Raw genomic sequence first — 26,347 nt, forward strand, 5'->3', positions numbered from 1 at the left:
CCTCTATGGAAACAGCCTGAAGTCACAGTAATATGTCACTATATTATCACATTATTTTTCATTATGCTAGAAGACACAAACTTAGTGAAAAGGCATGGGGAGTCAAAGATTACAGATGTATATCCCTTTAAGCAACGTAAACGTATGGAAATTTGGATTTGTTGAACAGATAAATTAGAAGGTGTCATGTATCACTTAGTCTATGCTACCTCATATTGTTATTAATCACTTTTTTTTTGCATGCTCTAGATTCCCAACTAGACAGAATGCACAGGGAACAGACCATGTCTAATATGTTTCTTGAATCCATAGTAGGTATTAAGAAATATTTATTCATGACAGTGGCATTTGATTGGATGAGAACAGGAGAGTATGACTTTATACCCTATGGGAATGGCAAAATAGGAAGTGAGAAAACCTTCATGATGGTGGGCAGAATTTTTCCTACTGAGCTTCTATAATTATAACAATTCTTGTTTGATGTGGTATATCCAAATCTAACACATATCCTGGACACCAAGCACAGAAAGGACCTATAGAATAAGGCACTTAAGGGAAATTTTGCAAAGAGTAGAATGCTTCAACAGCAGGGTAGAAGAGGCAGCTTGATGCAGCTATGGGATGTAGTAGCACAATAGGAACCTGTCATTGGAAAAATGATGTTGTGAGAAAATTAGTTGCTTAGTATTATAGAAAAAAAAATCCACATGATGGTGGAGTGGAGGACAATAAACATATTTTTCATTTTATGAAATGATTATTCCTAAGATGTTTTAAAGTTTTGTATTTTTCTCATGCCTGAAGTGAATTTTTTTTGAGAGAGAAGAGGGTGGGTGGAGGGAGAGGGAGAAAGAGAATCTCAAGCAGGCTCCATACCCAGGGGAGAACCTGGTGTGGGGCTGGCTTTATATCCCTACCCTGAAATCCTGACTTAAGCCAAAATCAAAAGTCTGAGGCTTAACTGACTAAGCTACCCAGGTGCCTCACGAAATGATCTTATTTAAGTTATTTTTTAGAAAGTTTCAGAAGTACAGCAATTAAAGTAGTTGTATAAAGATATTCCCCCCTCCTGTAACTGACATAGATTTGATTCTTTTAGTAAAGGCTAAAGTCAAGAACTTCTCTTGGGGTTGCTTTGTCAAAGGAGGAGCCATTTAATTTTTTTTAAAGATTTATTTATTTATTCATTCAGGATAGACAGAGAGAGCAACGCAGAGACACAGGAGGAGGAGAATCAGGCTCCATGCCGGGAGCCCGACGTGGGACTCAATCCCAGGTCTCCAGGATCAGGCCCTGGGCCAAAGGCAGGCGCTAAACCGCTGAGCCACCCAGGGATCCCCAGGAGGAGGGGGAAACAGGTCTTAACACTCATGTGATCCAAGAAGGAAATGGCAAACAGCACCAAACTGAGGTATAATAAGTATGTTATTATACTTATACCAATCCAAGTTTTTCATTTCAATAGAATTACCCTTCCTATTCACGTCTATCATTAAATCTCTGGGTACTGGAATTCTTCAAACAGTCTTCTATAGCCTAGGGTCTTATTACTAACTCCTAAAGTGGTTAGGGATAATCAATCTCTCTCTTTTTAAAAAAATATATGAATATCCTGTACAAATTATTAGAAAATATAAATTCATTGCTCAATTTTGTTAAAACTAGAAAAAATTAAAATCATTAAGTGCTTATTCTCAGGTGAAATATGGCACCCACTTTCATGCTACAGAGATTTACAGAATAATTACATGGCCAATATAGTTCAATTTTCATCTTCTGACTTTTAAAATAGTATTAATGAATTAGTGCTTTACACCATCAGAGCTTTGATGATAATTTACCCACTTTAATGTATGAGAAAATGTACTGAGCACTAGTATTTCAGGGATGGTTTCTTCCCACCAGATTAATGTTTATTAACCTATGAGGCTTCCAAGGTTCATGAACCTCCTGAAAATATATGCAGATTTTGGAGGTATATGCAGATGTTGCCTGTTTCTAGCAAAGAGCTCCTCTTAGAACTTCAAAGGAACTCCTGAATAAAAAAAAAAAAAAAAAAAAAGGTATGAACAGCACTACTCTAGATCTTCAGCTTGTGTTTGCTTTTAAGAAGTTAATATTCATCTCTCTGTAATAATTAAAGCTATCTATATATTTACATATATATTGTTCAATTTAATTGCTTTATGAATCAGTGGAATACTCAAAGAAAAAATGCTGTATTTTGTTTCTAATAAGATAAAAGAAAAAGACACAAATGGAAGCTACAAAAATTTACACTAATTATTTCCATACTGAGCAGTAGGGGAGATTAATAGGGGCAGTTAGAGAAATACCTTTCCTTGCGATATGTGAGATGAAAGTAAATCTTAAGATACATTAGGTATAGTTCTTCTAATGAAGTAGAGTGTGAGACAAGAAATCCTGGGTTCCTTTCCAGGTTTGTGATCTCTCTACTAGATGCCTCTAGAAGATGTGAAATAACTATTTTTATTCATTGTCAATCAAACACATCACTTTACACATGTGTTATGCTTAGCTAACCTGTCTTTTTAAAATAGGAAATACTCCAAACACATACAAACAGAGACACAGAGGATGAGATGATCGAGAACTGGGCTCTGTGTGCATCGGCGCCATCAACCCACTGAGTTCTCACAAGCAAGCTAATCTTGCCAAAAACCCTTAAAATGTTTTGTTTCTGTTTTTGTTTATTCACTCCTAGTTGCTTTAAATACAATCAGTTGGATTGACATAAATCAAAAGTTTCTCAGTGCATCTCAGATGACTGAAAAACTGACAGATTCTTAGTCTCCATACCAGGTTTATGCAAATGGAATTGCTCAGGAAGGGCCGTGGAAATCTATAGTGTAACAGGTAATCCAGGTGACTCATGATCATACAAGTTTGAGAAATCTGGATGTCATATTCTTAGTCATTTAAGGTTTTTGAATTTGGGTTAGCTGGTTTGTGGTTCCTTTTTTCTGAAGAACTTCCATATACTATGTAACTCCCTCAAATCAATTTCACCTGGAGGCTGCGAGAATACATTTCCAATCATGAAACGAATTGTTGGTGAATATGCCACACAGCATTCTAGGAGTTAATTCAAAATTCTATTGTCAAGGAATGTAAGGGAATGAGAACATGTGTATGATATTAAAAATAACAGCTTTCTTTATCCTCCTTTAAAAATCAGTACTGATTTCAAAAGGCATTGATAAGCACAGGGTCCGCATATTTTTTCAGTCATGCTCTTGGGGAAACATTAATATGCTCTTCTGGACCACTGGTTCTTTTTGGATCTCACAAAAAAAGCTTTTAATTCAAAAGGGGAAGGGCAGGGTATTGGTGGAAAATTGTAAAAGGTTTATGAGGGGGTTTTTTTCCCCTTGATTAACAAACTTGAGAGCCAAGTCACCTTCTGTTTCCAATCATGTTTCTATTAACTTGGACTTTTTTTTTTGTTCCAACCTGAAAGTGTGGGGTGAAATCTTATACTTAGTTCTATGAAGGCACTTGCCAATATCATAATACAATTACATTTGGCCACTTGGAGAATAGATCTATGACCAAAATCATTGTTAACAATGGATATTTTTGCCTGGGGTTGTTTTTTCCCCAGTAATATCCCTAGCATATTTAAAATGGTGTAAGTTTATATATAATACAAATACAGGAACAAATGCAAGGTAATTACACGTCTACGGGCAAATACCAGTGTTTCCCAACCAACAGTATGTGATTTCAGGTTTAGATCAGTGACTAGTGATTGCAGCTAAGCTACAGAACAGTATCAAAAGCATGAGAGGTGACCTAATAGAAGATAGCTTTCTTGAGTTTCTAGAGGTAATCCCCAGAAAATACTGATATATTTCCAGATTTTTCTTCATGCTAGAAATGCTACAGAATGGTCATTACTGTATAACAATGTACTACTTTATTATAAATATGAGGCCACGTGGCCATTTTGGGATCATCACTCAATACTCAGTCAGTAGCTCCTTGCTGGCTGGTGTAGTATTGTTCATTCCATTATTACTTAAGGCAAAAATGCTAAATTCTCCATGTAAATTCAGCTGCCCCTTTTTGTAAAGTATGCAGGTTTACTTTTCCCATTTGGTCAACTCCAGGGAGTAACTCTAAATTCCATTACGTAGGTAAGTGATTTTCATTTGGGGTGTATGTGGACATGTTTAAAAGTGAATTCCTACAGATAAAGAATTGATACTTGGAGTTTCTTCTAAATTTTATGTGCCAACCTATTTTAATTTTTACAGTTGGGCTAGCTTTTGATTTCAGACCATCATCTTACAATCATTTTATCTATAAAAGAAGCTCGGCTCTACTGTTTCTTCACAATAATTTTGTTATGCCCCCAATTCAAGATTCATACTTTTAATATATTCAAAGTGATCATCTTCTCAATTATTTAAGTTTGTAGGCAACTGATTAGTAAGGTGAATTTAGAATGCCTTCAGGAAGATGTGAAATCACTCATGAAACACACAATGTGTTTTGAAACATTACTGTTAAACAATCACCTATGTTTCAGGGTGACTTAAAATGTTTTCCAGTGCTTTCTATGGTGATCTCTACCAGTATTCCCACTGATAGCATATCAGCACACTAATGACCCAGTGTTTGAGACTGCTGAACATGACTTATTTGAAGCTTCCATTACATAATAAATTATTTTAAACATACCTTTTGGGTAGTTCATTTATTTAAATGACCCCTAAGCCTTGGGGATGATTAAGGATAAAGTTTTATGTAAGCTTCATATTTTTTTTTATTGGCAAGCTTCACTTTTAATAGTTTTCTGGCACCTTCTAGGATAGTCTTGTTTATGTTGTCTTTAAAATCTATCAGATAATTATATATTACCATGTGTAATTATTCTAAGCACTAGCATTATTATTTTCATATTTATAATTATTTATTCATTTCAAGTCACTTGGCATGCTACTAATGGGCCATACAGTTAGATATCCTAATTTGTTCTTGTGACTTATAATTAATTTAAACAGAAGTTCATCATAAAGTATTTTGAAGTCCATAAAAATTATTTTTTGTGTTACATGCATGTCCATAGATATAAAACTCAAAGATTTTTTTCTTTCATAATATACTATAATACAGTTACAAGTGCATTGAAATTCATCTTGTTAGAATGGTAGTAATATATCCCACCAGGACTACTGTTCCTAGTAGCAATTTAAAATAATTATTGTGAGACTTGATGCTAGACATCAGGTTTGCAATAGAATTACAATGAGGGAAGTGTATTAGAGACAAAACATTGCTGGAAGAAAACTTCATAATGGCGCAATTTGGAACTAAGCCTCAATTTTACAGTAATAGATTCTCTTTATGATGGCACAAAGGAGTGAATGCACTTAGCAAATTTAAATCTATTATTAGTCACACTTTGTGGATTGCAGTGCAAAAGGAGAAAAGAAATTAGCTTTTTAAGTATGTTCTTATATAAAACAGGTTCTAGTAAGAACAGTCTTATATAAAATCTCCTCGTTACAGTTCAGAAGCACTGTCAGTCTTTATAACAGCAGGGAGTTGTCCAGGTTTAAAAGTCTTTCCAAAAGAGTTCTGGAGGTCTCTAATTTTATTACAAGTTTCTGAAGTCAAGACACATTCAACAACAGTACATTTCTTATTTACAGAAATTCAGTATAGGACAAGAGAGATGGAGTTAATTTGGTCTCTACTGCTTACTGCGCTCTCTCTCCCTGAATGAAGAGGTGTTTGTAGTTCACACTGGTACTCTACCTACTTTTAACATGATTTTGATTACAGTAGGAGAACGCAACAGCATTAAGCTGCTATGATTTGGCACTCATCTGTGTAAAAGGAGTTTCAATTGTCAATTTTGCAAAAGAAGCCAACAGTAAGAATTCAGTAGGTATTTTTAGTATAAAACTAAAAAAAAAAACACTAAAAAAAACCAAAACACTAAAAATCTAAGCTTACATTTTCAAGTTCAGTAAAATGTTTTATTTTTGTCTTAATTATGATCCATTTTTCCTACCTCCTCTTAAAACAAGACTGAGTAGAATATTTGATAATAGCCTAATTTAGTTTTAAACAAATAACATATCCATAGTTATTGACTGGATACATAGGAATGCAGCTATAATCCTTAAGAAATATTAAACAAAATTCTTAGATGTTTCACTGAGGTATTTATTTGTGAAAAGGAGGGGAATCACCTGGCTGAATTGGGAAAGGTTGGCCACACATAGAATTTAATGTCGTTAGATTGATAGGATAAGAAAGTGAGGACAAAAAGAGAATGGCCACCTGTATAGTGAAGCTCTATACAGCCTAAATAGGGCAGATATAAATAAAATACAATAATGCAAAGGGAGCACGTTAAAGAAGTATTTTCTTATATAAACTATCCACATTCATAAGTGCCCGTATTAACACTTAATATTGCTTTTTTTTAAAAAAATAAAGATTTCATTTTGCTTCTGTAACTGATGATAGCTGGCTTTGTTGAGTAATTGGAATATACTTTTATCCTGCTGGACTCCAGTTAGTAGTTTATACATAGGCCAACATTTGATTAATTTCTAAAATGTATACTCTCTTTCCTTCACTTTGTAGACATCACCCTCTCCTGTTTTCCCCCCGCCTCTCAGTCTCCAGTATGTTTTTGGAGCTCAACACTGTGCCTTGTCTCTCCCTCCATACACTGGGTAACGTCATCCATTCCCATTGCTGCAGGCAGCATGTATATGCTGATGACTCCAACCTATCTCTTTACTGACCTCTAGACCCATTTAACCATCCACCTAGAGTATCCATCTATTCTCACACATTCCACATAGGCATCTCAAACTCCATGTGCCCCAAACTGAGTTTGCACCTGCTCTCTCCCTGCAATCACACACATTCTGTCCCAGGTATTTTCCACCTCAGGGAACCATCTCCCCAGCCAACCAGCTCCCCGAGTATCATCCCAGAAAAAATATCCTGTCAATTTCTCATGTCCAACCAATATATTCACATGCTTTTACTTCTTATTTCACATACTTGTCTATTTCCTTCTATTCCCCTTCCATTCTCTATGTTACAGAAGGAAGATCATTGCAAAATTAAAAATGATAGGGGAAATGATTGATAAAAATAGATAAAACATTTTTAACATCACCTCAGGAAAAAATCCAAATAAATCAAAGATAAATCATAACTCAGAAAAATATTTGCAACACATATAGCAAAGAGTTAATGTTGCTAATCAATAAAGAACTCTTATAAATCAGTAGCTAGAAGAAATAGGGGCAAGGGAGAGAAACAGCTAGTTTACACATAAAAGTAAAATGAGTTTTAAGAATCTGAAGAAAAAAAAAATAAAATAAAATAAAGAAAAAAAAAAAGAATCTGAAGAGATGGGCAGTCCAGGTGGCTCAGCAGTTTAGCGCCACCTTCAGTCCAGGGCCTGATCCTGGAGACCTGGGATCGAGTCCCACATTGGGCTCCCTGCTTCTCCCTCTGCCTGTGTCTCTGCCCGCCCCCCTCTGTCTCTCATGAATAAATAAAATCTTAAAAAAAAAAGAATCTAAAGAGATGCTTAACCTCATTCACTGAAAAAGGAATACACCAACACTAGTTATCATTTTCTACCTACTAGACTATGAAAATTTAAAAAAATTAGAGCACATGGGGAAGATGTGTCCTATCTCATATTATCGATGGGAATGTAAATTAGATAAACAAGGATGCTTTTTGTTTTTTTTATTTAAAATTAATAAATTTTTATTTAAGATATTTGACAAAGTTAATACAATTTTTATTTAAGATATTTGACATGTGATTCCTTCTGCCGCCAATCACCATAGTTCCACCAAAGCCAGAGTGATGATCTTCAAAATAGCACTTTTAAAACAAACTTTTGTTCAATCCACAGCTGTCACTGTCCAGAGGTCTTCTTGGATCTCCACTTGAATATGGACATACTTCAAAAACTCCCCACTGTAATCTTTGAGGTCCAATTTCTTTAGAGCCCTTTAAGTCCAGACACTGTTTTCAAGTGAAAAGCCTTAATATTCATATTCCTATCTCTTCCTTTTCAGACCATTCTATACTCTGTCCCGTGTTTTTGGATTTTGATGCTCTCTTTTTAGACGAAGCAGCTTCTTCAGTATATTCCTCTTGTCCTAAATACAGATTCATTTTCTTTGGTATTTCAGAACTTGCTATGAATTCATTATTGTCCACCAATTTGATATCACATCCATCATCATCTTCAAGAGTTGTTGCAGCCTCTTCCACTGTTTCTGACTCTTCGATAGGAGAGAGAGATCCATCATCATCCAAGTATTTGTATCTACGACTGTCAAAATCTTCCCTTTCTAATTCTTCACCAACATTCATTTGTTTCAAGGATTCCTCAAAGCTTAAAATCTTTCTCCATGGTAATGGCTTTTTTACATTCTCAGATTCTAAAAATGGGAACCCAGATCCTTTGTCTTTAACTTGTTTCTTATTTGGGAGCGTCTAGTGGTTTTTCTTCCTTCTGGTCTTCCCCTTGGTCTTTCTTTTGGCTTATATTTCCTCTTTTTATGTTTCTTTTTTTTGAATCTTTCAAAAATAGCTTTTAAAGTCAGTGGTCTTGGTTCAAAAGGGGAGTCACTAGATGAATCCCTTGCTTCAACACCTCCAGATGAACGAACAAACTTTCTAATAGGGTTTCTTTGCCCCTGTTTTGGTGAGTAAGGGACACACTGAGTCTTAAATAAGCTGCTACCAGAAGAATTATCACTTTCATTGTCAATTTCTACAGCTGAATTAGATGCCATTATAGGTTGAGAAAATTCATTACTTATTCTCCCCCGAGTCCTCTCCAAATTGTATTCACCACTTGTTTGCTTCAGAGTTCTCAACAACCACGTGGAAGGCAAGGATGCTTTTTGCAGAAATTTTTACAATAAGAAAAATTGAGTATAATATAAATATTCATTGGGTTTTGGTTAAATAATTTATGGAAACTCATGTTCTGGAATATTAGGTTATAGTAAAAAAGACCAAGGGAGATTTTCATGAGGTCATAAAAAAAATCTCCATGTTATGTTATTAGGTGGAAAAGGATAAAGAACAATTGTACAACATGCTCTTATTTGTATAAAAAATTGATATACATATGTACACATGTATATGCATAGATAGAAATCCTCTGAAAAACTGCTTAAGACATGTTCACAGCGATTGCCTTTGTGTAGTCCTTTAGTACTGAGACATGTGCTTTTTCAATAATTAAAAAACAGCTAGTTTTAAAAATTACAAATACCATCAGGCCATTCTCACCTTTACAAGTTTTTATGGCTTCTAACTACCCATAGAATAATGTTCAAGTTCTTTAACAAAGCTTATGTAATTAATATCCAAGATCCAGCTTCAGCCTCATAGTGACTCTTTCTCTCTCCACTTCCCTTTGGCAAACTCTACTTCTGGCTGCAGTAAACATCTTCAGTTCCTCAAATGCACCTGGAACAATTTTTCTGCATGATTCACCTTTTCCTGGCCAACTCTTTGTGCTTCAAAACTCAGCTTCAAAGTCTCTTCTACTAGGAAGGCTTCTCTGATCTTCATATCCCTATTTAGAACCCTCATCACACTTAATGCTTAACTGTATGTTTTTCCTACCCCTAGACTCCAGCTCCATGAGGGCAGGTTCCCCTGTTCTCAACTATAACCCCAATGATTAATATAATGCCTGGTGTCTGGATAAATGGATACATATGGACAGAAAAAAATCAGAGATTTGTTTGACTGATTGATTTTTATGTTTGACCAATCTTTAGTAGTGGTTTTGGGAATAAAATAGAAAGTAAGGACTGCGCTTAAGTGGGTATTTAAGGATTCAAAAACACAACTCAAAATAGTTACAAGCATACGAATAACATCAAAAGAATAACAACTGATCAAGGGTAAAAAATAAAAGGTGGAAAATATGGGAATGAAGAGTGAGAAAGGATGGAGTAAGAGTAGCTTTCTCGGTGAATGTGAAGCTTTAACTTGACATGACAATAGTGGAAATAGGGATGATGGACTCCCTAAGTGAGGCCAAGAATGTGAGCCACCAGATGATCAGATGGAGTTGCAGTTTCCCAACAGAGCTGCTTTGTTTCTGACCAGAGGGAGAATCACCATCTTCCTTTCCTGCAGCTTTATGAGGACTCCATCTCAGACCCAGGCTAGAATTTCTTTGCTCTCCAGAAATGAGCACTGTAAGACATAGTAGAGGAGCTTTCCAGCAGCCCATGGGGATAGAAATATTGTTGCTGAGCCATACACTGTGCCCAAACCTGTGCAACCTCCAGAAGAATTTTTCTGAGTTCTAGGCCACAATAGGTGCTTCAGAAAACTTAAGACACATAAAAAGTGAGATAACTCATCAGAGAAAATAGAAAAATGCTTCTCTTTCTGATTCAGCTGCAGCAACACTAATGACAGCTGGCTCCTTGCTTCCCCTCAATTGCAGTACTCAAGCCCTCAAAGATTTTTTTCTACCAAACGATCATGTCTGCCCTCTTTACTCCACCTTCACTACTTCACCTTGATCTAAGCCTCCGTCACTTCTCCAGAGAACCTCACTTCTTGCTTCATTCCTCCCCACTTAGGATCCATTTTTTTAAAGGTCCATTTTCTTCTTATAACTGCCAGATGAAGATTCCTGTTCTTGGTGCTCCCGTCCCACTCCATATGTTTTCTCCCTCAGTGATTCTTTGCTTCCATTTCATCAACCATCAGTTAGTTGTATACTAAGAACTTCCCAATTTATGTTTTACTCCTGACCTTCTTCCTGAGTGTCCCATAGGAAACTCAGTATGTCCCCAAACCAACTTGTTTTCTTTCCCAAAGACCTCTTCTTCCAGTGTGTCTCATCTTGTTGATGCCATGACCCGGCTCCGAGTGGACCAAGTTACAAAGCCCTGAACAATCTTTTGCTTCTTCCACAACCACTTACCATATTTTGCTAATTCTTCTTCCAAGGATTTCCCAAACTGCTTATTTTTTCACGCCTGCTGCACTGCAGGGCTTCTGGTCCTCAGCATCTCTGCTTTAGTTTTTAATTGTTTTCTGGGCTGCAGGTGCTCCACCCCTAGGCCATCTCCAAAGGCTGACCAGAGTAGAGAGCATAGGTGGTGTTGCTCCTTAAGCCAGTTGACAGTTCCATTCTTATTTTCAACCACACTTTCCCTGTTGCCTATCTTCTTCACCATGACGAACAGCTCTCCATTTTTAAACACTGCCAAGTTTTTTCACATCTCTGTGCCCTTTGCCAATTCAATTTCCTCAACCCAGCATGGGCTTTCCCCTGTTTCTGGCTGGCCAAACCCTGTAACTGTTTCCATTCAGTCTTGCAAGTCATCTCTTATATGCAATTTTTTTTCTCTTTGCCCCCAAGATAAATGAATTGACTGCTCATCTGCATTCTGGTAATACATTAAATACACATAAAACAATGTGCTATGACCAGCTGTTTAGGAGCAAAGCACAAAGCTGGTTCAATGTGTACACAAGGAGATCTTTGACTCCTCTGGTACCTTGCACAGTATTTGGCACATGGTGATCATGTAATACATGAGGACTCTACCGAATGAGAGAGTGGAGAATATGCTGTGTCTTTGTTTTTCTATGTCAAAGCTAACTTTGTCAGGTTGGCAATCAAAGAACTTTGAAATTGTTCATTCTTTCCCCGGTATCATTTCTTTATTTTTCAAGTCTCAGAAACTGGGCTCTGTGCCTCATGTAGGTCATAAATATCCTTTATTTTTCATTTCTATCCATTTCTAAACTTTTGCTTATACTATTTCCTCTGCTTGGGAAGGGTTCTACCTGAGGCACATTTCTAAGTACATGTCTCTCTTCAATGAAGAAACTCGCTAGAGCTCTCTGTATTTCATGCTGGTTGTGTACTAGTTTCTCATTGCCATGGACATATACACCATTTGTGTGACATGATTTTTTATACACATCATGTATATTTTATTTTAGAAGATGAACCATTTGCAATTTCTGATATTCAGTTTTTTTGACCTACAAAAATAACGTTGCATATAGTTTGACCTCATTAAAAACTTTCTGAAGGTAGGTTACCATGTCAAAGTTTTTTCTGTTTCCCCCCCCCCTTTGGGTACAATTCCATGCAGATAGTAGATAAGAGGTTCTCAAACTGATGTCTCTGGACCCCCTCTGAACTTCTAAGATCTTTTTAGGAGTCCATGAAATAAAAACAATGTTCATAATAATACTAAGATATTCCTTGCCTTTTTCACTGTGTTGAAATTTGCATTGACAATGCAGAAGCAATGGTGAGTAAAACCAATGGTGCCTTTTTATCAATCAATACAGCAGCATCAAACTCTACCAAATTCTACTAGAGCTCATTGCTTTCTCCACTGCCATGCAACTGTATTAATAGTAATAATAATAATAATAATAATAATAATAATAATAAAAGCAAGATAGTCTAACTTAGGATCTGTCCTTGATGAGGCATTAAAAATAATTACTTTTATTGAAATTTGACCCTTGTGTGTTCATCTTTTTAATAGTTTGCATGATGAAATAAATGAGAAGTGCAGATAAAGCACTTTCACTATGTATCACCGTACAATGGTAGTTTAGAGGCAAAGTTCATTGGCTGAGTTGTAGGTTGAACTCGCCACTTTTGTCTTCTTAGAATACCATTTTCACCTGAAAGAACAAGTGACAGGTATCTGGCACATATTTTCTTAAGAATGAACAAAGTGACACAGCCATTTCAAGGAAAGCAACTGAGAATTATTGCCAATGATAAAATTCAAACGTTAAAGCAAGATCAGAATTTTGAAAAATTTCTATTTGCTACCAAACACTTGATAGGTTCTTAATATTTAAAGATTTTTCTAATGAGATCAGTGGTGGTAGTAACAATTATAATTTTTCAATATTGAATATAGTATGTATCAACATCTGAAGATCTAGATCACTAAGAGGATCAATATTTTCCACATGAACAATACATGAGGTTACCAAATGTTAGATGGTATAAGATCTATCTGCAGTGCAAGATATGGTTTCAGATTCCATGTTGCAACTAACCTTTAAGCTCACAGCTTGTTGAGTTTTGGTGTAGTATTAAATGAAGTAGTAATATAAATATTTCTACACATCTGTGTAAGGACAGATTCCCTTCCATATATACTTCAACCAAAGCAGTATATCAAAACAGATTCTATGCAGACACAGATACAAGAATCCAGCTCTATTAAGCCACACATGAAGGAGATTTGCAAAATGTAAAGCAATTCCACTCCTACCACTAGTTTGTTCTTGTTTTGAAAATATAGTTATTTCTCAAAAAATGTTATTTATGTTAATATAGAACTGACTTACTGTTATTTTCAAGTAAACTAACAAATACTTTGGAAACTTCTCAGTTTTAATTTCTAACAAAGTAAGTATTGTCAGAAATAATCTACACAAGCAAAATCTTCTTGGGTCCTCAGTTTTAGGACTATAAAAGGGTCCTGAGATGAAAAATTTGGGAACCATTGCAGTAGATGCTCAATAAATGTCTGCTGACTTAGTGAATCAGTGAAGCAATACAAAGGAAACAAGGAAGGTTGTGATTATCTAAGCCTAGTTTTTGATGAGGGGTTTACTCTTGCGGGCTGCCTCAAATAGTTGGCCGTTAACATACCCAATCACCACAACGAGAAATAAATGAGGATTAAATCCTACTCAGTTTCAGAAAACAATGAGGTGTTCTGTCAGAGACAAGTCAACTGAAGCTCAGTTTTACATGAGGCAAGATTAATTATTGTTTAAAAACTCAAAATAAAAGAGGATTCACAGAGTAAATGCCTCCCGCACCTTGCAATGGTTCCCAATGTCAGGCGAGGTTTTTAAAACAAATGGACTTCCCTTAAATTGCTTTTTAAAATGTGAGTTAGGAATACTACTACACATGGTATGTTTTCTAGGAGGCTTGATCACCAACCGCACAATATTGGCAAGTAGCCAGCCTACTGGCATTGAAGCTGTGCTGTCACAACATAACTCCTCTGGGCGGGATGGGTGTGGGGAATGGATGGCAAAGTGGAATACTCAAGCAGCTGCTGCTTGGTGAAGTGAAGTGGGGCAACCACACGGGGAGGGGGGCAGGAGCAACACTTCAAAGGAGCACTGAATTACAATGTCAAAAACATGTGGCAAAGTTGTTGACTGCCAAGAACCCACAGCAGCCGACAGACTGGTCGGCTATGCTGCAAATAGAAACAGGGTGGCTCTTTTTGAGCAGAGGCATTGGGCCAAATGAGACTAAGAGGCAAATAGCAGCTGCAGCCCCATATCAAAGGAGAATCTTTATAATATATTCTATGAGAAAAGGATTGTTGGTCATGCTCTGCCTATCTATTCAGCCACACCTGCACAGATAGACGTCAGGAGCCCAGTCTTGAAAAATGAAGCACTCTGAGGAATAAATGGCACACAATTTCTCAGTAGGAGTATTTTTTTTTCCCTGAGACCTCCCTTCACATTTTATTTATATTTCCCTCTCATGGCATAAACTGTTTCCAGCCTGGCATTCCAGTTATACTTGCACAAAGTTGATTCTTCCCATAACTAGGGGAAACTTATGGAAGGACACTCATTTACCCTTTAAAATCCATAGCACATCGATAGATACATGGTAGGTGCTCAATAAATATAGGTTGAATAAATGAAGTCTAAAATTAGCTGAGTGGCTTCATTAATACTGCAAAACTGTCAGAAACCTCCCATTTATTCCTTCTATTTTTTTCTTCCACCAAATATTTATTGAGCCCCCACCACATGCAAGGTAATATGCCAGATGATATTGGCCATGTCAACATGAAATAGACATGGGTATTTCTCTCAAAGTCTCTATAGTTCAGTAATCCAAATTAGTCTCTTTACTGAGAACTGAAGATATAATGCAGGCTTTGTTTGTTGTTCTTGACCATCAACATCACTATATCTATGGAAAATGAAGACAGGTAAAAAGCAGAATCAAATGCACCAAAGATACATGCAAGGAAAAAAAAGAAAAGTTAGGCTTACTTTACTGTAATTCCAAAGATGAAGAGGATGCTCTCTGTATAAAATAGAGTTGGTTTAGAACAAAAAAGATGTGCCCAAGAAACATGGTGTGCTCATTTAATGAGCCAGTTGGAGTCCATAGCTAGAAGCAATGTAGCTCAATGGAGAAAAAGCCTACTTTGGAATTTATAAGAACTTACCATCTTCATGTACTATATAGGGAATATAAAGAACAATTTTTAAGTGGTAAGATTAGTTCACATTGGCATATATAACAGAATAAGGTTGTGGAGTTTCCTTTTCAGGGTTTTAGTTTTTTTCTTCCAAATATAATTAATTATAATCATGAGACAATTGAACTCTTTCTCGCTCTTAGCAACTACTGGATGACCCTTGAGGACTCTTTCAGTCATATGACTATCAGTGAAAAAGAAAGTAACAGGGTTTATGAGCAGTATGTCAGTTTAATCAGTTTTACCACAAAGCCAAAAGAATAATTATTGATGCTATCATATCATCACCTGAATTAATTCATTTCAACAAAATAGTTTGTGAGTGCACATGTTCCAGGCAATGATCTAGTTAATATATCACTAGATGAAGAGACCAAGGTCTCTGTCTCTAAGGGGCTTACAGATATGAAGTGTTAGGGCGCCTGGGTGGCTCAGTCAGTTAAGCGGCTGCCTTAGGCTCAGGTCATGATCTCAGGGTCCGGGGATGGAGCCCTGTGTTAGGCTCCCTGCTCAGTGGGCAGTCTGCTTCTCCCTCTCCCTCCAATACTCCCCTGCTCATGAGCTCTTGCTCTCTCTCTCTCTCTCTCTCTCTCTAATGAATACAATCTTAAGCCCAACTCAAATCATCTGAAGGATGACTAAGGTAAGAGCAGCAATAGGTCCCCAAGGACTAAGGGGAGCACATTCTCTTGATTTCAGTTTAGCTTCCTTTGGGTTTCTTCATTTTTAGACAATTCCTCCCTTGCGGAAAGAAAGGAGTTCATGCATCACACAGGTTGTACAACTGAAGAAAAATCAAAGCCTTAGAATATAGTATTATTGGCACTGAATAGGCTGATGTGATCATGTGTCCGTTCCTGAGCCAATCCCAGAAGCCAGGGATCAAATGCACTGATTGGCTCAGTCCCCAGATCACTCAGCCTTCCCTGGGACACAGAGGTGTGGAAGGAGTGATTCCCCAAAGCAGAGACAGGGCGCTGTCACCTCACAAAGGATGAAGGGACACTAGACTGCCAAAACAACAAATGTCCCCTACCTGGGAAAACACAGGCTTATCAGCATATTCAAGAAATAGTCTTTGAGAACATTGTGGAGATAATGCATGGAACTAAGCATTTTTTCAAGATTAAAATGATGTGGACAACAAGTTTATAATCTAGGAAGGGGAACAGGAAGACATACCGATAAAACACAAAGAGGAACCCCTCTGAAACTTGGAGACTTGTTGGAATAGAGTTAACTTACCATTTTAGAAATCTGAAAAGTGCCCCCCCCCACCACCGCCGAAGGAAGTAGCCTTTGAAATGGCATGAGAGTAGGCTGTGTTTTGACCAAATACAACCTCACCATAGCCTCAAGTTCTATGGTTTCTCCTTCCTCTGGAATGGCCTTTGAGTATCCTTTATTATCTGGTTCTAAAAACTCTTTCTTCAAGAGATGACAAACTTTTCCAATTGGGGTCTGAGGTGCAAAGAGTAGATTACCATTAATAATGGCACCTACCTTAACCTCAAGGCCCAGCACTGAATTGGTACTCAAACAATCTGGGTTGACTGAATGGATAAATGAATATTTGAATGAACGGGTACTATGGCAACATGTTAATGGGTAATAGATGAGATTCCTGTGGTCATGTAAAGTCAATTTAAAAGACATCACTAAACCTTGCCTACAACAAGTTGTTTCTCTACAGGTTCATATGGAGCCACCTTGCTCCCTCAGGTGGCCCTCCGAGGCTCATCAGTAGCATCATTTACACAGCTCGCATTGTGTGTAATGAAATCCAACCTGGCATCAGGCACACCTTCAGTCTCTCAGCATAAAACAAAGTGCAGCTTCCCCCACAGAGCATCGTGATTAAACAAATTAACTATGGCGCTGCCTGCAAGTACACACACTAGAGTGCAGGAAATGAACAGATACAATGGCCAAGTCTGTATTTAATTTTAATTAAATTTCATTCTGTAGCTCAATTAATCCACATCTCCAAATGTCAGCAGGACTTAGGCAAATGGAATGACATCTGCTGCACCGCACAGGACTATAAAACCTTCACTGCATGCTAGGTCTCTGGAAGCACACCAGGAAAAATGAAATATCTTTATTAAGTGTGTACTAATGTATAGAAGTCTAACTCAGAGTCTAATGAAAGAACATAAACTAGAAAAAGAAAATTAGAGTAAGAACGTGAGGGGTTACGGGTATGGCAAATATTGCTCAATATCCTGCCTAGTGTTATTTATCGTTTTAGAGTTGCATTTGGCTTTATAGCTGTTTCCTTCAATATTTACTTAGTGGGCTTCCCAATTGCTCAGGTTGGTTTGTTTGTGTGTGCATGGGTGTGTGTGTGTGTGTGTGTCTGTGTGTGTCTGTGTTTAACTGACACATGTTTCTTTCCGGAGAAAAGGGAACTGGTGGAGTAGGGCTGATCTTTTGACACAGAATATGGAAAAGACCAATTTGCTATGCACGGCCATTTGTTCTAGGAAATCAGAGGTATAGCAGGAAGTGTGTGAGGTCTGACAAGCCCAGATTAAAATTTTTGTTCTGCTGCTTAAAACATCAGATTAGAAGGTTGAAAAAAAAAAAAAAAACACCCGAACATTACTAATTAGTGAGACTGTTCTCAGCTTGACAATGAGTAGTTTTGGGAAATATCCGTGTAGTGTTTTTAGAAAATGTCTATGTCATCCCTATTGTTAGATGATAAGAAATAGTTGAATCTTACGAAAATACATTTGTTTAGCATTTTGTGCCAGACACTGTGCTGGAGCTAGAAACACAATGATGAAAAAGATAGGGTTCCTTCTCTGGCAAAGAGAGAGGAACAAGTAAAAAAAAAAAAAAAAAAAAAACAATAAAATGTGACAACATTTCCATCGAAGAGAGATGCCCAAATAATTACACGAGCCCTGGAGAAGTGCCGAAAGTCTGGGGGTGGGTGCTTGCCTCCTGTGTGATGGCTCTGAAGGATAAATGGGGTTTCAGCAGATAAATAGCAGGGGGGGAAAGCAGAGGGAAAAGCATGAGCAAAAAGCAAGGGTGGGGAAAGTAGTTTGTTGCCTACGTTGGGAAAAAGAGTTGGGAAAAGACTACAGAGAAAGTAAGAGGATAAAGAGAGAAAGGTACTCTGGGGTCTGAATGACTGATACTCAATGTACCAGAAGAGCTCAGGATTTGATCCTGGAGGTAATGAGGAATCTCTGAGGGCTCTGGGCAAGGGAACACAGTGTCACGTCTGTGTTTGGAAATGTGGTGTGGAGTGTGGAGCAGAGGGTGACGTGTGGCTAAATATGCCACCCAAAATATGCCACTTCAACATAAGGATTATTCTGAGCTTAAAGACAATTGAGCTGTCAGGTGCAGGAAGGTCCCTCTGATTCTTACCCCCCACCGCCCTTTTTCCCCCCCTGAAAGTAGGAGTTAAAAACTCTCAAGGGCAAAATGTTCTCCCTATACCAGGAGGAAAGAAACACTCTTGTCAGCAGAGCGAGGAGTGGAGGCTGAGACTTTCTTTAAATAACTCTTACCTTCACTCCCTGAATCCATTTTACTTTTCCACAGTTGCTACTCTGTTCAACCTAGGACATGAACACTCGGGTCTAATCACCTCTTTGGGTGTCCATCTCCTTACTGGGGTTCCCACACTTGTGGAAAAATCTATAGGATTTTCTCCTGTTGGTCTGTCTTACATCAAATTAATTCCCAGGCTCAGGCAGGGACTGAAAGAGTAGAGAGAAAGTTTAGCCTTTCCCACAAGGACAAACTCTCGGAACATGGAGACCAGCAGGAAGGGATCCCTGGCTTCTATTAAATCTACACTAATGTGGACGCCTGTGCAAACAAGGAGAGTAGAAATTTCGTTCCTCTCTCTGGGTCTGAGAAAGAGCTAAATAGGGTAAGATGAAGACCGATGATGGCTCGTACAGACATGAGAAAGGCCTTGCAGATCATTAGCACACCAGGTAGGTGGGTTGCTGTCATGAGACATGGAAGGAAAGAGAAAAGGGCACCCTGATGTCAGTAGGCCCTGAAGTTAGGCATTGTCATCCTTTGCTCAGAAGTCACAAAAACCCTGCCTTTTCCCTACTCCTACTTTCTGTTAAGGGGAATTATTTTCCTAAGCATCCTGTTGGTCTCTCTCTGTTTAAGCCAGAGGTAGAACTGCTTAACCTACTGATAAATTTGGGAGTAACTAAGCACATCATCCCCACTGGACCCTGTTCCTCTTGTGATCAGCCTTACGCACTAGGTAAGTCTAATTGTGGGACTTAGGAACCTATAACCTCTGTCCTGGTTTCAGAGCAACAGCAACATTTTTAGTCTCGTTTGACAGTTTTCTTTCTCAAATTGTTGACAACCAAAGTGGAAAAGAGGAGTGCCCTCTGGGGCCCCCTCAGAGACCCCAATGGTGAGGAAATAATTTCTGGCCTTTATTCTGGTGGTTGGGACCACCCTACACCCAACAGGAACACCTGCGAGGATCAGCCACATAATTTATGAAAGCCCTCAATAAGGCAGATAGACAGAACCCGGGGAATGTAGCCAAAGGAGGCACACACCGGACTGAAGGAGGGGCTGAGCAAAGGAGTTGTCCAGGTTTTCTGTGCTTTCGGGAAAGCAGGGTTTCCTCACCTCTGTGACGGTTGGTTATGTTTCCATCAGAGGTAGAACTTTGCTGACTTTGAAATGCAGGATATCAGAATTGTGGATCTGTTACCTTAGAAGAGTAGTATGGCGGTTTAACTATATATGGGCCAGGGAGGGTCTTGTGGGTTGATTTGAGAACCTTTGATTTAATCTAACATTACTATAATGTTTTGCTGCCTTAAGAATTTGAACTTCCTTTTTTTTTTTAAGATTTTATTTATTCATGAGAGACACACACACACACACACAGAGAGAGAGAGAGAGAGAGAGAGAGAGAGAGAGAGAGAGGCAAAGACACAGGCAGAGGGAGAAGCAGGCTCCATGCAAGGAGCCTGATATGGGATTTGATCCTGGGTCTCCAGGATCATGTCCTGGACTGAAGGCGGCGCTAAACTGCTGAGCCACCAGGGCTGCCCAAGAATTTGAACTTCCAACGACTAAATCACAAAGCATAATTCTCAACTTGTTTGTAAACTGGAGATTCACTGGAATGATATGAAACATCTATCAGCAGAAATTGATTTCAATTTAAGAGGAAAGACGATGCTAAAGACAGAGTAGACAATATTCTTATTTAACAATCCAGTGCTAAAGATTGGGGCATCCTACATAAATGAATCATCTATGAAGACAGGGTTGTTTTTTTTTTTTTTTACTACATGTAAATATTTGGGGGGAAGAATAAAGCCTCTATTTTGCTGTACTTTGTATTTCTCTCATATTTTCTTTTCTGTTTCTCATAACTTGGTCTTTATTCTCCTCTCTTTTTCATACACCTATCTAAATTTTCTCTCTCAAAAAAAATAAAAAAATAAAAAATAAAGTAAAATTTTCACTCTCTTTTAATTTTATATTTGGGTTTAAATTATGTGCTAACACAAATCAATGTAATGCTTTAGGAAAGATAAAGGTTGTCTAACAAAATAAAAGGTAGACTGAACTGGAAGACTCAACTTCAATCTATTAATTATTCAAAACTTACAGATAACAGAATTACGAAGCTTGATTCTGGCAAATTCATCAAGAAAAATTTTCTAATTCTGCTACGCTACACTACAGAATTTTTAAATCAGCATGTGAGAATGTGGCACTTAAATTGCACCTAATAAAAATGTACAACAGGAAGTAACAATTAGCTTCCAACTATCTCATGATCCCATCTAGTGAGACGCTGAATTAACATGCAGTTCCTAGCATATTAATGAATTTGAAACAGGAATCAATAATGTACCACTAATTTAATCAGGGTTAAATTTGGCTTTATTCTTGCCAGAAAGACAAAGAAACATATTGATGTAATAATGGTCCAAATATGTAATAGTGAAGAATTGAAGTTGTAAAAAAAAAAAAAAGGAAAGAAAAAGCAAAACTCTAAATGAATTTATGAGTTAAATTGCCTCTAATAATTGATCTTACAGTATAATGAGAATAAGAACACTAAGGCATTTCTGGTTGCATCATTTCATGATTTGTTTGCATTGAATTATAAAAATTCCATATATAAAATTAGGTAGGAAAATTGGAATTTAAAAACACCTACTTAGACTACTGAATGTTCACTACATTTTCAAGGAAGCACAAAAGATACCTAATTATGAAGTTGTATGATTCTATTGAGGATGTTTTTTTTAAAAAATAAAATTGATTGACACTAACTTAGGTTGTTGAGATTTTTCTTGAAGTCAGGGATCTGAGATTAGGGCTCCATCAATGTTTCCTGCAGCGCTGAAGGGTCCAGGAATTTAGGCAACTTGTATTTCTGATAGTTAGTCATTGGTGGAAAGAACTTCTATCCTGAATGATCACTACCTTAAGTGAGATATTTTTTGCTATAAATGAACTTAAAATCTATCTTTTTAGATACTTAAGTTTAGATACACATAGTTAAATGACAATTCTTTTTTCCCTTAAATTATCTGAATAATTTTCTCAATTTTTAATATTGTCCCTACCTAGATGACAACGGGAAGTCATTACACAAGTAGTGATTTTCCTAGTTTTTCTCTGAGATGGAAAAAGAATGGTCACATAATACAAATTAACTATTTCAATAACATTCCTTTATTTTTATCAAAATAAAATATAAAATTCTGCCATGTCAGAATTTTAGGTATGAGCCTAAAAGTAAATTAAAGCATCAATATGCACTACTTTATAAGTAATGAATAACCATTAAGAAGTAATTAAGTATATTATTATATTATTAAGTATAATTAGTAATAGGCTCTAAGAAAAATTTACCCAATTTTCTAGATACTTATTTATCTCTAAATAAATCATATTTACACATAACATGGTATATTAGGTAAGCTTTTTAGGAGACCTCAAGAGACTAATATCCACTACAAAAATCTCAAGATCAGCAAAGTTTCAGGAATAAAAGCAACATTTAGAGAGTTTTTAAAGTCTACTTCTTGGTCTTGATTTTACCCTCCTACTAGAGATCCATGGCTAGATAATTCATTAAATCCAAAGGATTGTGTAAGAATGATCGTGGCCTAGTGTATAAAACATCAGGGCAACAGTAGGCTCTACATGGAATACTGTTATAATATAGAGTCAATAACAGTTAAACTGGGATCGATCTTAGAAATCACCATACGCCAACTACGTCATACATCATCCCTCTTTCCTTTCTACTCTTCCCACCTTTTCTATTCTTATCTCCTTACTCCAGCACATCCCTCCTCTCCCTTTCCCCTCGTCCCCTTTCTTCTTTCCATCCTGTTCTCTACTGAATGCCCACTCTTTGCCACACATCATGCTACGTGCCAAGGGAAGATAATTACAAACAGGTATCTGTCTTCAAAGGGTATGTCACTATCTTTCCAGGAAGGCCAGACACCTCAACAGGTAATTGTCATTCAATGTGGTAATCACGATGGAAGTGGAGGGGAGCCTAAGGAAGGGCACCTAAAATCAGCCAGCTCACCGGATGACCTGATTCCTGAGGCACATCTTATAGCACGAGTATGATTAACTAGGAAAAAAAAATGGAGAAAACGGTTTCAGGCAGAAAGGATAATATGAATGAAGATGCAGGGAACATAGCACATAGCAATGTGTGCACAAGAAACTCAGTCTGCACAGCCACATTTGGTAGCCTGGGGAGAGAGAGGATTAATTTTATATTTTAGGAGGTTCACACTGGCACCAGAGTGGAAAGTGGGTTTAAAAAGAATGAAAGTGGATTTCAGAAAACCATTTGGGAGTATTTTTCTACTGGGTTCCAGATGAGCGATGATTAATGCCTGTAAAGGCTCTTTAATCAGTGAAGAGCAGTAAACAATGGGCCTAGCAGCTCCAGAATCTAACTCCTGTCTTCTCTACTGCCAGTCCAGAACTCTCTCTGTCATATTAGAAATACAGTTTCTTAGGGGCATCTGGGTGGCTCAGGGGTTGAGTCTGCCTTTGACTCAGGTCATGACCCGGGGTCCTGGGATCGAATCCTGTATCAGGCTCCCCACGGGAAGCCTGCTTCTCCCTCTGCCTGTGTCTATGCCTCTCTCTGCATCTCTCATGAATAAATAAATAAAATCTTTAAAAAAAAGAAATACAGTTTCTTATCCTATGGTAGAACAGAGATGCTTTGGTTGTAGGCTGTGTTAACTACATGTGAATCCATGAAGGATAAACCTTTTGGGGGTGATTCAGGTTACTGAGCTCTAGGATTTTAGTTCCAAGTGTTTCACATGGAGCTACTCAATACTCATTTATCATGGGTATTTGGCACAGCACACTCATCTTGTGCACGCAGAGTTGGGCCACATTAGGGGGACATAAACTCAACCGGAGCCTTAGTTGTTATATTCACTGTTACCAGATACTGGAATGCATTGAATACAAGTCTCTTGTTGCCACAGCAGAGAGTACAGGCCTTCTCCTGGTAGAGTCTTTTTGTGTGAAACCTCTCAGTGCTGCTACTTCTGATGTCCAGATAGCTGCCCCATCACACTCTCAAACGCTGGTGCCACAGGAACATTCCAGGTAATGAGGTAAGGGGCACACAGGTTCTTTATGTGCCAAAAGGAGAAAAATTGATTTTCAGTGCTAAAAAGATGAGCCTGCTGGTGCAGACGGTCACTAACCACCACCAGCTGCTCCATAGATTTGGAGTTTGGAAAAGGAAGCCCACTTCAAAATCAGTAACATAACTCCAGGACACGAGGAACCAAACAGGATCAGTGTGTTTTGAGCACGAAGATATTGTCCAAATCATACTAAATAGCTGGTTAATTTGACGAACGTATTGACAAATCAGTTTGTGCTTACACTAAACTTCTAAACCTCTGAGTAAACCTTTCTCTCTCTGTGACTATCATAAATAAATAAAAATTAAAAGAAATTTTTTTTTTAAAAAAAGGATACCTTTAAAAGGACTTGCCCCACTAGGTATTAAGACAACTCAGAGCTTGTCATTCAATTCTCTGTACAATCTGGACTTAACACAACTTTCTTTCTTTTTTTTAATTTTTTATTTATTTATAAATAAATACAGAGAGAGAGAGAGAGAAAGAGGCAGAGACATAGCAGAGGGAGAAGCAGGCTCCATGCACCAGGAGCCCGACGTGGGATTCAATCCCGGGTCTCCAGGATCGCGCCCTAGGCCAAAGGCAGGCGCCAAACCGCTGTGCCACCCAGGGATCCCTTAACACAACTTTCCGGTACTGATATCTCTTTATTTAAGAGATGCTTGTCAGGATGACCAGTGACAGGTGAATGATTTTGACTTTAACTTTCAAACATGTGGAGAGCCAATTTCAAGGTAAACAATTGTCTTTTTAAAGGAAAGAAAAATCATCACAGGGAATACTTTCAAATGAAAATAGAAAAAGTAGGGAGTAGAAAAGAGACACAAGGTGTAAAAATTCTGGGGGTGGAGAAGAGGGCGTGTAAAATGAAGAAGAAAGCACCTAAAATAGAAGCTAAGGGAAGCCATAAAATAAAATGATTCTCAACAAAGCAGAAGAATGCAATAATTACCTTCAGAGATTGAAACTTGAAGGGAATAATATAAACATTCGAGACTAAAAGGCAGGAGTAGGAAGGAATTCTAAATTCAGAGATTTTAAATCTGAGCTGAATGGTTACTACATTAAAAAAAATCTTTTATTACATTTTGGGTGAGTAATAACAACACTACTCCTGATTTATCGAACATCTTTATGCCAGTGATTCCAAAGTGCTCTGAATATATCTTGTGACAAATATTATTTATTTTTAACAGATGGATAAATTGAGGTTATGTGGAGCTTAAGTGACTTGCTCATTGTCACAATTAATCAATGGTAATGCTGAAAATATAATTTAAAGTTCTCTACTATCCAGTGGAGGAACTGTTTTCTGTCTCATGCTAAATGGTCCCTAATTAATTTACTATAGGAATAAAGCAGATTCTTAAAGAATAATTATCAAAGTCATGCCTTGGTTAGGATTCATGCTCCTGTATATCATTAATAAAAGCAAAAAAAAAAAAAAACCCACCCCAAATCCTTAAATATTTTTAGAGAAACCTAACTTGTCATTTAAATAAGATCATTGCAGAGATCTGAAATTTCAGCACGAATCAGCAAATTAGGAGGTTAAGTTTTAACTTCCAAATTTTTAAATTTGTGAATCCCTAATAATTTGTTTTCTTAAAGAGTTCTAAGCAAGTCCAACTAGTATTTTTACAACAATTACTTCCAAACTAAAAAATAACCTCCTGTATAGCTTATGACTTTTCAAGCTCAATACATCTTTTTGGTGTACTAAGCATTCCTAGGAAGAGAGTGATTACTAGTTAAACACAAACATGATTACTGAACGCCTAAGTTGCCACAACAGGACTAATCTACTGATTTTCTAAGTGTTTTATTGATGGAATGTAGTGTTGATATATTTTTAAGTGAGAAATCCAACCAGTTATTTAATTACATACTGACTACAAATAAGTGATCATTTATTGATTGCATAGCCTGCTGATGCATAGTTATTCATCTGCATCTGACATAAACAAAAAACAGTGACATTCAAAACTACTCTCCCAAATAAAGTCACATCACAGAATTTATGTAAAAATTATATATTTGGGCTGAATTCCCTAACTATGACAAATGAATTACACATGAATCACCAGTCACTTTCCCATTTAAGGTTTTTCTCTTCTCAGATCTTTCATGTTCTCAAATTTTCTATAGTTCTCCAATATCTAATTATAACCACTCTTCCTCTATTAAGGGTGTCATCTTGACAAAATTATGTTCTGAAAGTATAGGAAGAGGCTGGCCTTCTTGAGAAAGTCCACGAACGCCCTTGCCTATGTCATTGCACTGTGGATTGGTCCAAATAATACTTAATTATACCTTATACTGTGCAAGCAAGCTGCCACAAACAGAATCCTTTCCATC

At 37.3% G+C, this 26,347-nt stretch overlaps 1 protein-coding gene, 1 long non-coding RNA gene and 1 pseudogene across 2 annotated transcripts in view; 1 reads left to right on the plus strand and 2 right to left on the minus strand.

Moving 5' to 3' along the window:
• The window catches only part of LOC129501671 (uncharacterized), a 114,793-nt gene extending 113,207 nt beyond the window's left edge, over positions 1 to 1,586 (plus strand). Inside the window, exon 4 of the long non-coding RNA XR_008662784.1 lies at positions 1,193 to 1,586. This is a non-coding gene — a long non-coding RNA (uncharacterized LOC129501671). The remainder of the gene's footprint in view (positions 1 to 1,192) is intronic.
• The window catches only part of KIAA0825 (KIAA0825 ortholog), a 391,927-nt gene that overhangs the window by 85,330 nt on the left and 280,250 nt on the right, over positions 1 to 26,347 (minus strand). The window lies entirely within an intron of this gene.
• On the minus strand, positions 7,896 to 8,939 carry LOC129501669 (TATA box-binding protein-associated factor RNA polymerase I subunit D-like; annotated as a pseudogene).

The sequence above is a fragment of the Nyctereutes procyonoides genome, unplaced genomic scaffold, assembly GCF_905146905.1.
Source record: "Nyctereutes procyonoides isolate TBG_1078 unplaced genomic scaffold, NYPRO_anot_genome, whole genome shotgun sequence".
NCBI lineage: Eukaryota > Metazoa > Chordata > Mammalia > Carnivora > Canidae > Nyctereutes > Nyctereutes procyonoides.